Below are 8,176 nucleotides of genomic sequence, written 5' to 3'. Positions count from 1 at the left end.
CTATTTAGAAGTTACCTGATACCTTCATGCTACTAGGTCTCAAGTTCAGATAATCTTACCACCTTTCCATCCAATGTGTTGGTCTGTCTCAGAGTCTCCCTGTAAGCTTTTCTCCTACAAGGCCTCCTCCATGCCTTTATGTCACAGTCAGTCACCTTTTCTGACATTGAAATGTTCTACTTTCCCCAAGGACAACAGCCAAATACTTCTCTTGTTTTTCCCAGTATGGTTTAGGCAGAGGGTTGGGAGAAACAAAAAGAAAAGAATGTTCAATAGTGAAGTGTGGAATGTTAGCTCCCTCTCCACCCATTACGACCCCACACTGCAATTTAAAGCTCACTCTCTTTTGCTGGTGGTATAAGTTTGAATAATGGAATCCTGAGAATGGCTGCTGTACCTCAGTTCTAGGTATTTCTTTATCTGCCTGGTATCATCAATGTCATTCCCAGGATTTTGAAGTGACAGTGTTTGGTTTCTTTTCTGAATATTTAAGGAGCCACTGAGTGACCTGGGACTGTAGTCAGTGTCCTGTGCCTCCAGGGCTGCCAGAAAGTTAAGCATAATTGGCTTGAGTAGCAATTAAATGAAGAAATGTTCCTCACAGAGGCCCAGCAATGCAACGACAATGACCTTCCATTTTATTTTTCAAGGGAAAGATTATGGAAAGAGCATACTCAAAATTTACCCAAAATATTAGGTAGGCCTGTTGCATGTTTGGTTTGTGTTTATGTGGGTGCACAACTACTCCAACTGTCATGGTTCTCTGATAATAACAGTTCTGGAAGTGTCAAGTTAAATTCAGAGTTTCCTTTCTTTTCTTTCTTTTTTTTTTTTAAGAAAGCTATGTGTTTTCAGGTTAAAGTAGGACAGATTAATGTAAGCTCCCTTCAACAAAATGTTTAACCAATGTATTACCAAGTATACACCAAATATAACCAGTGTTTCCAATTATATCCTGTTAACAAGTAGGACAGAGTTTTACCAAACCTATGTAAATACCTACATTGCCGTGAAAATAAGAATACACAATATTTCAATTTCTGACCCTTCATAAAGATTAGGCAAAGAATAAAATATTCTTCATAAGGATTTCACTGAGTTTACCAAATCAGAATGAATCTACTAAATTGCTTTGAATTAAAGCTTGGAAAGAAAGGCAAGAGCTTCTTTCATAAACAAAAGTAGAGCATCAAAACAATATCAACATTATCTCTATATCAGTTTATTTACTCTTGTGGATTTAGTTCATGTTTTCTCAGATCCTGGTTTCATTGTATTATGAATAAGTTTCTCTACTAGGAAGAATTCTGGAAATCTTGATTCTGCTCATCAATATGGCTGTAATGTTGTCTAAACTTACTGCCAGAAGCATGTAATCAACAGTGTATTTGAAGTAGCAATAGTTTGAACAGTTTTGGGGGCTGAGAGAGTCCTTTTCTGTGGAAGATTAAGTAGTCTGACCTATGTGCTATGCTGTGCTTAATCATTCATTTGTATCTAACTCTTTGTGACCCCATAGATTGTAGTGCACCAGGCTCTTCTCTCCACGAAGATTCTCTGGGCAAGAGTTCTAGAGTGGAATTCCCCTCCTCCAGGGGATCAAACCCAGGTCCCCCACATTGCAGTCTGCAGGCAGATTCTTTACCAACTGAGCCACTAAGGAAATCCAAAATACTAGAGTGTGTAGCCTATCCTCCTACAGGGAATCTTCCTGACCTGGGAATTGAACCAGGTCTTCTGCACTGCAGGCAGATTCTTTACCAACTGAGCTACCAAGGAAGAACCAATCTGACCTATAGTTGATTGCAATTATAATATACTAAGCATATGTCAAGATATAAAAAATTATATTCTGTATCAAATTAAGAAAATCAGTAAGTCTGAAAAAGATCATAATCATCTGTAAATAAGTAAAATTTGATAGGCAAATCTAACATGCAGCCCAGTTGAAAACCACTGGCTTAAAGCATGATGTATTCAGTTAAAGAAGAAGAGTTGTGATCAAATTAACACTGAGAATTCTAAAAATAACTGAATATGACTGTTAATATTGCACTGTTTTGTCTAATATTAGGCAAAGAATGTGAACAAATCTCTTAGAAGTTTGTGTAAAGTATACACGTTCTGAACCATTAATATTATTAACATTTCCCTATTAAAATTTAACAGTGTTGGTTATGTATTCCTTCTGATTTGATAACCCTTCCATCATTGTTGAGTTTGAACAAAAAACAAGGAAATGTCTGTAAGGCTTTTGAATTCTCCTTCATATCTGAATGAGCACTGGGAAGACTGGGCACTGGGAAGAGGGAGGTGGGAGTGGGAATCAGGATGGGGAATACATGTAAATCCATGGCTGATTCATGTCAATGTATGACAAAAACCACTACAATACTGTAAAGTAATTAGCCTCCAACTAATAAAAGTAAATGAAAAAATAAAAAAAACCCAAGGAAATGAGCTCATCAAACTTTACAGACTTTGCTAGGATAAAATCTCTGAACATTTCCTAGCTTCTCAAACAAAATTTGCATTCAAAATTTTTCTTTCATTGTTTAAAACTATCTGGAACAAGTCATTTTTAGATACATTTAGAAGATATGACTCTTATGCCAACTATTTCAGACATTTTGCTTACTTTGCTTTCATTGTGACTATGGGATATGGAGAAGGAAAGCATCTGTAGAAAGTCTCAGAGCTTAGCAGTGGCACCTAATCAAAGCTACTGGTAATGAAAGAACAGTTACAATATAGCAATATCTGCAATATAATTATATTCAGAGGTTATGGTGGGCACCAGAAAAGAACTTTAAAAGTAGGTAAACCCCAGACTTAAAATGCGTAAAACTTACAGGCTGTTAGGCATAAGAATAAGTCAGAAAGGTATCTATAAGCAGTCTGGGAGCATTAACTTTACTTATTTGTGTTTAGAGAAGACTAACATGTTCTTTCTCTTTGATAGTTTTCTGACAGCTACAGAACAAAAAGTCATAGCTGTATCAACTGTTATTTCCTAATGTTTCTTCCTTTTTACCTAATATTTAACATTTCTCACACTTTTACAACATGTTTCTGAGGTGATATTTTTGGTCTGTTATATTGGGGCAAAGTTCCAAGTCAACCTATACTGCTTTCAAGGTATGATAAAAGAATGGAGTGTATAAAACCAATCACATAATACTTTTTTTTAACATCTGGAACCCTCATTTCTCTCTTTTTTCTGCAATAACAAGAACAATAAATGAGTGTATCAGATATGTTTATTCTCATATGGTTGTTGTTCATGTATGAGAATCTTGCTTCTGTTTAAGAGGAAACGAAAAGTGGATTTTTATGTTTTTAATAGGAGGAAACTAATTTGCATTTCTATGTAGTTATCTGCAAGTGCAATTATAATCTGTTCTCTGCAAACTAGGTTTTTCTCGTGGATTTTTTTATTGTGGGTGTGCCTAACCACCAGAGTTTCTTCTTTGCCTTGTTATATTTTCAGCTATCAGCACATCCTAGGAGAGCTTGTGTGGTTTCCTAGTACCTTGGAAGAGAGATTTTGTGTGTGTGTGTGTGTGTGTGTGTGTGTCAGAATAATGTCTGTATATGTTAGCTGTGGATGTTTGGAACTCAAAAGGGAAAACTGCAGGTTTCAACACAGGCTGCACAGACTCTGAGAAGGTATAGTTAGGAGGGGCTGATTGTGCCCATCTGGGGAAAGTCACTGACAACTTGATATTGGAGGATTCTTTGGCCATTTATTTATATAGCTCATCCTTAAGCTGAAGAAGGAAATGGCAACCCACCCCAGTATTCTTGCCTGGAGAATCTGAGGGACAGTGGAGCCTGGTGGGCTGCTGTCTATGGGGCAGACAGAGTTGGACATGACTGAAATGACTTAGCACCAGCAGCATCATATTATCTATTTCTTCTTGGTTCAATCTTGTGAGATTTTATAGTTCTAAGAATTTCTGCATTTCTTTTATGTTTTATTGACATATAGTTGAGACTTTTATTTTACTAAGTTTGTTTATATGTCTGATTTTATGCCAGTCTGAATACTGTGGCTTTGCAGAAAGTTTTTAAATCAGAAGCTTGAGTCTTCATGTTTGTTATTCTTTTTTGATATTGTTTTGGCTCTTTGCAATCACTAGAGATTTAATATGAATGCTAAAATGAATTCCCTGTTTCTTCAAATACATCATAAAGATTTTATTTATTTTTTTTCTTCCATTTATTTTTATTTGTTGGAGGCTAATTACTTTACAACATTGCAGTGGTTTTTGTCACACATTGAAATGAATTAGCCATGGATTTACATGTATTCCCCATCCCGGTCCCCCCTCCCACCTCCCTCTCCACCCCATCCCTCTGGGTCTTCCCAGTGCACCAGGCCTGAGCGCTTGTCTCATGCATCCAACCTGGGCTGGTGATCTGCTTCACCCTAGATATACATGTTTCGATGCTGTTCTCTTGAAACATCCCGCCCTTGCCTTCTCCCACAGAGTCCACAAGTCTGTTCTATACATCTGAGTCTCTTTTTTCTTTTTTTGCATATAAGGTTATCATTACCATCTTTCTAAATTCCATATATATGTGTTAGTATACTGTAATGGTCTTTATCTTTCTGGCTTACTTCGCTCTGTATAATGGGTTCCAGTTTCACCCATCTCATTAGAACTGATTCAAATGAATTCTTTTTGATGGCTGAGTAATATTCCATGGTGTATATGTACCACAGCTTCCTCATCCATTCGTCTGCTGATGGGCATCTAGGTTGCTTCCATGACCTGGCTATTATAAACAGTGCTGCGATGAACCCTCTTACACTGTTGGTGGGAATGCAAATTAGTACAGCCACTATGGAAAACAGTGTGGAGATTCCTTAAAAAGCTGGAAATAGATCTGCCATATGACCCAGCAATACCACTTCTAGGCATACACACTGAGGAAACCAGATCCGTAAGAGACACGTGCACCCCAATGTTCATCATAAAGATTTTAGAAGGGAGTAAATTTAATTCAAAAATTGCTTTGGGTATGCATGTTCAGTTGCTTCAGTTGTGTACAACTCTTTGTGACACCATGGTCTGTATCCTGTATTCTCTCATTTCTTGCCAGAGGCAATACAAATGCTGAACTCTTGCCAACAACCTAAAGCTCTAAACAGGAGGCAACTCTTTGAAATGCACTAAACACTTGTTTTATTTCTAAGCAGGTGATGCCACCAAAAGATCTCACAGATGGGGAAGACAGATGAGGGTAGTTGGACAAACTAATGCCCCAGCTCTAAATGATGAGGGTGGCAAGCAAACCCACACTCAGAGACCCTCTTTGCCTCTGGTGCAGCACAACAAAAGCCAGTTGGCACTAGTTAGGGCTGTTACACGGTATCTCCCCATCAACACAGTCAAAATGGTGTGCCTCTGGCTGCCAGGCTAGGAAGTGGTGAAGTTAAGTGACTTAAAACTGGAGTACCAAGACTATATGCCATGGCCAGGATCCATATTAGCAGAGGAAAAGGCATGTCTTCTTGAATAGCATAGTGTGTGTCAGAGAAGAACACCACCAGAGGAGTCCACATGTAATCCTGGGATAGGAGTTTTACATTTCCTAGATGGGGAGCCTTGCTGTCATTTCCCCCACTCTGCAGAGTCACCCCACCCCACCAACATCTGCTGAATATACTCCCTGAAAACAAGCTTTCAGCTTCTTGCTCCCCTAAGTCTTCTTTACCCTTGCAGGATACTACAAAGAAGGCAAGAGCAGTTGGGGATGAGGAACGCTAACAAAGCCTGAAAATCAGCTACCTGAAAATATTCCTTCTCTACTGGCAAATACAAAACTAGAGTGGCCAGTTACCCTGAATAGTCAGCATATCTTCAAAAATAACAAAGTTGGAAGTTTCACTCTTATTGATTTCAACAGATACTGTAAACATACAGTAATCAAAAGAGATTTTCTGACATAGAAACAGACACTAGATTATCAGAATATGAAATCTAGAACTAAACTCTCACAAATGTGGTTAAGGGTAGTAAAATCTGCTTTATGAAGAAGAGACAGTCCATTCAAGAAAGTGTGTTGTGGAAACTAGATATCTATGTGAAAAAGAATTGCATTGGACCTTTACCTTATACTATGTGAAAAATTAACTCAAATGGTATCAAATACCTTAAAGTATAAGATGAAACCATAAAAATCCTAGGAAAAAGTGGGTGAAAACCTTTATGATACTGGTTTGCGAGAATTTTGATATATGACACCAAAAGCATTGTCAAAACAAATAGACAAATGGTACTATATTACACCTAAAAATTTTGTGCATTAAAAACCCACAATGAACATGTGAAAAGGCAAGTCATGAAATAGGAAAAAAAATACATGGAAATCATACATCTGGTAAGTGGTTAATGTCCAGAATATATAAGAAATTCTATTATTCAACCATAATAAACAGCTGTCACAATAAAGAATTATAAATATTTAAACAGACATATTTTCCAAATAATATGTAAAGAGTCCATACATGAAAAGATAAGTGAAATACACATCAAAACTATAATGAGGTATCACCTCACGTTAGGATAGCTACCAAAAAAAAAAAAAAGTGTTGGCGAGATAAGAGAAACAGGAACATTTGCTCATTGTCATTGAGAATATAAATTGCTGCAGTTGTTACAGAAAACAGTATGAAAAATTCCCTGGTGGTCCAGGGGTTAGCACTCTGTGCTTCCACTCCAGGAGGCCTGGGTTTAATCTCTTGTTCAGGAACTAAGTAGAAAACAATATGGCAATTCATCAAAAAAATAAAAGTAGAATTATCATATGGTATAGCAATTCCACTTTTATATCTATATCTAATATAATTGAAATCAAGTTTCAGGGAGATATTTGTATAGCCATGTTCATTGAACTATTATTCATAATCGCCAAAATATGGAAGCAACCTGGCATCCATTGAACAATGAATGGATAAACAAAGTGTGTTTTATACATACATACAAGGCAGTATTATAAATCCTCAAAAATGGAAGGAAATTCTGCAAGAAGCTGCCACATGGAAACTGTCCATAGCACTGAGGATATTAGGCTAAGTGAAACATTTCCATCACACACATACACAACTCTATTATTCCTCTTGAAACTGATTAAATTAAATCAGTGATGAAATTCACTGATTAAATTAAAACATTCAAGGCAGAAAGTAGAACAGGCCACTACCACAGGGTGAAGAAGAGGGAAAATGAAGAGTTATGATTTAGTGAGTATGGAGTTAAATAAGCAGGGTGACAATATACAGCCTTGATGTACTCCTTTTACTATTTGGAACCAGTCTGTTGTTCCATGTCCAGTTCTAACTGTTGCTTCCTGACCTGCATACAGATTTCTCAAGAGGCAGGTCAGGTGGTCTGGTATTCCCATCTCTTTCAGAATTTTCCACAGTTTATTGTGATCCACATAGTCGAAGGCTTTGGTGTAGTCAATAAAGCAGAAATAGATGTTTTTCTGGAACTCAGCAGGTAGGTATCCTTCACTTCTGTTCTAAGATATTTGTTGTTCCCCTGTACTGAGAGGTAAACAATATGAATACAGTTGAACCTAAGCTGTGATGGGTGGAGATGGTTTCAGTTTTAGGAAACAATTTGCTACTGATTATTTTTAGAAAAAGGACACTTCAGGATATTTTAACACTTTCTTTCTGTGTGGATTTATAATTACCTCCATTTTTTATTGAGTTCATTGATGTAGATTAATTTTGTTCTTGAGAAGAAGAAAGTTCCCAACCCCAGTATGAAGACTTTCATGGCAAGATTACTGGGACACTCTTCTCAACAATCTCCTGCTCTGAACTCTCTGTGTCTTATACTACAGTAGTCTTCCTCCATCCCTTCATCTCAGTGTACATTCAGTAATTCGGACCACTCAGGTGGAGGTTGAAACCCTGCTTCTGGGTTTTTCCCTGCAGGCTGCAGGTTCCCACCATGCTCTGCCCCTTGATCGCCAGAAGGCTCAATATGTGCCAATAGAATTGATCTGCAGATAGTGCAGGTTACAACAGGCAGAGGTCAAACAGAAACCAGCTACACCACCCAGGAGATGAAAAGTATTACAGAACAGTAGAAGCCAAAAATTGATCCATGTCAAGAAAAATAAAACCCTGAAGAGCAGGTCCCAAGGCCGGAGA

The sequence above is a fragment of the Odocoileus virginianus genome, chromosome Y (genome assembly GCF_023699985.2).
Source record: "Odocoileus virginianus isolate 20LAN1187 ecotype Illinois chromosome Y, Ovbor_1.2, whole genome shotgun sequence".
NCBI classification, from domain to species: Eukaryota; Metazoa; Chordata; class Mammalia; order Artiodactyla; family Cervidae; genus Odocoileus; species Odocoileus virginianus.
Note: the sequence above shows the minus strand (reverse complement) of the source record.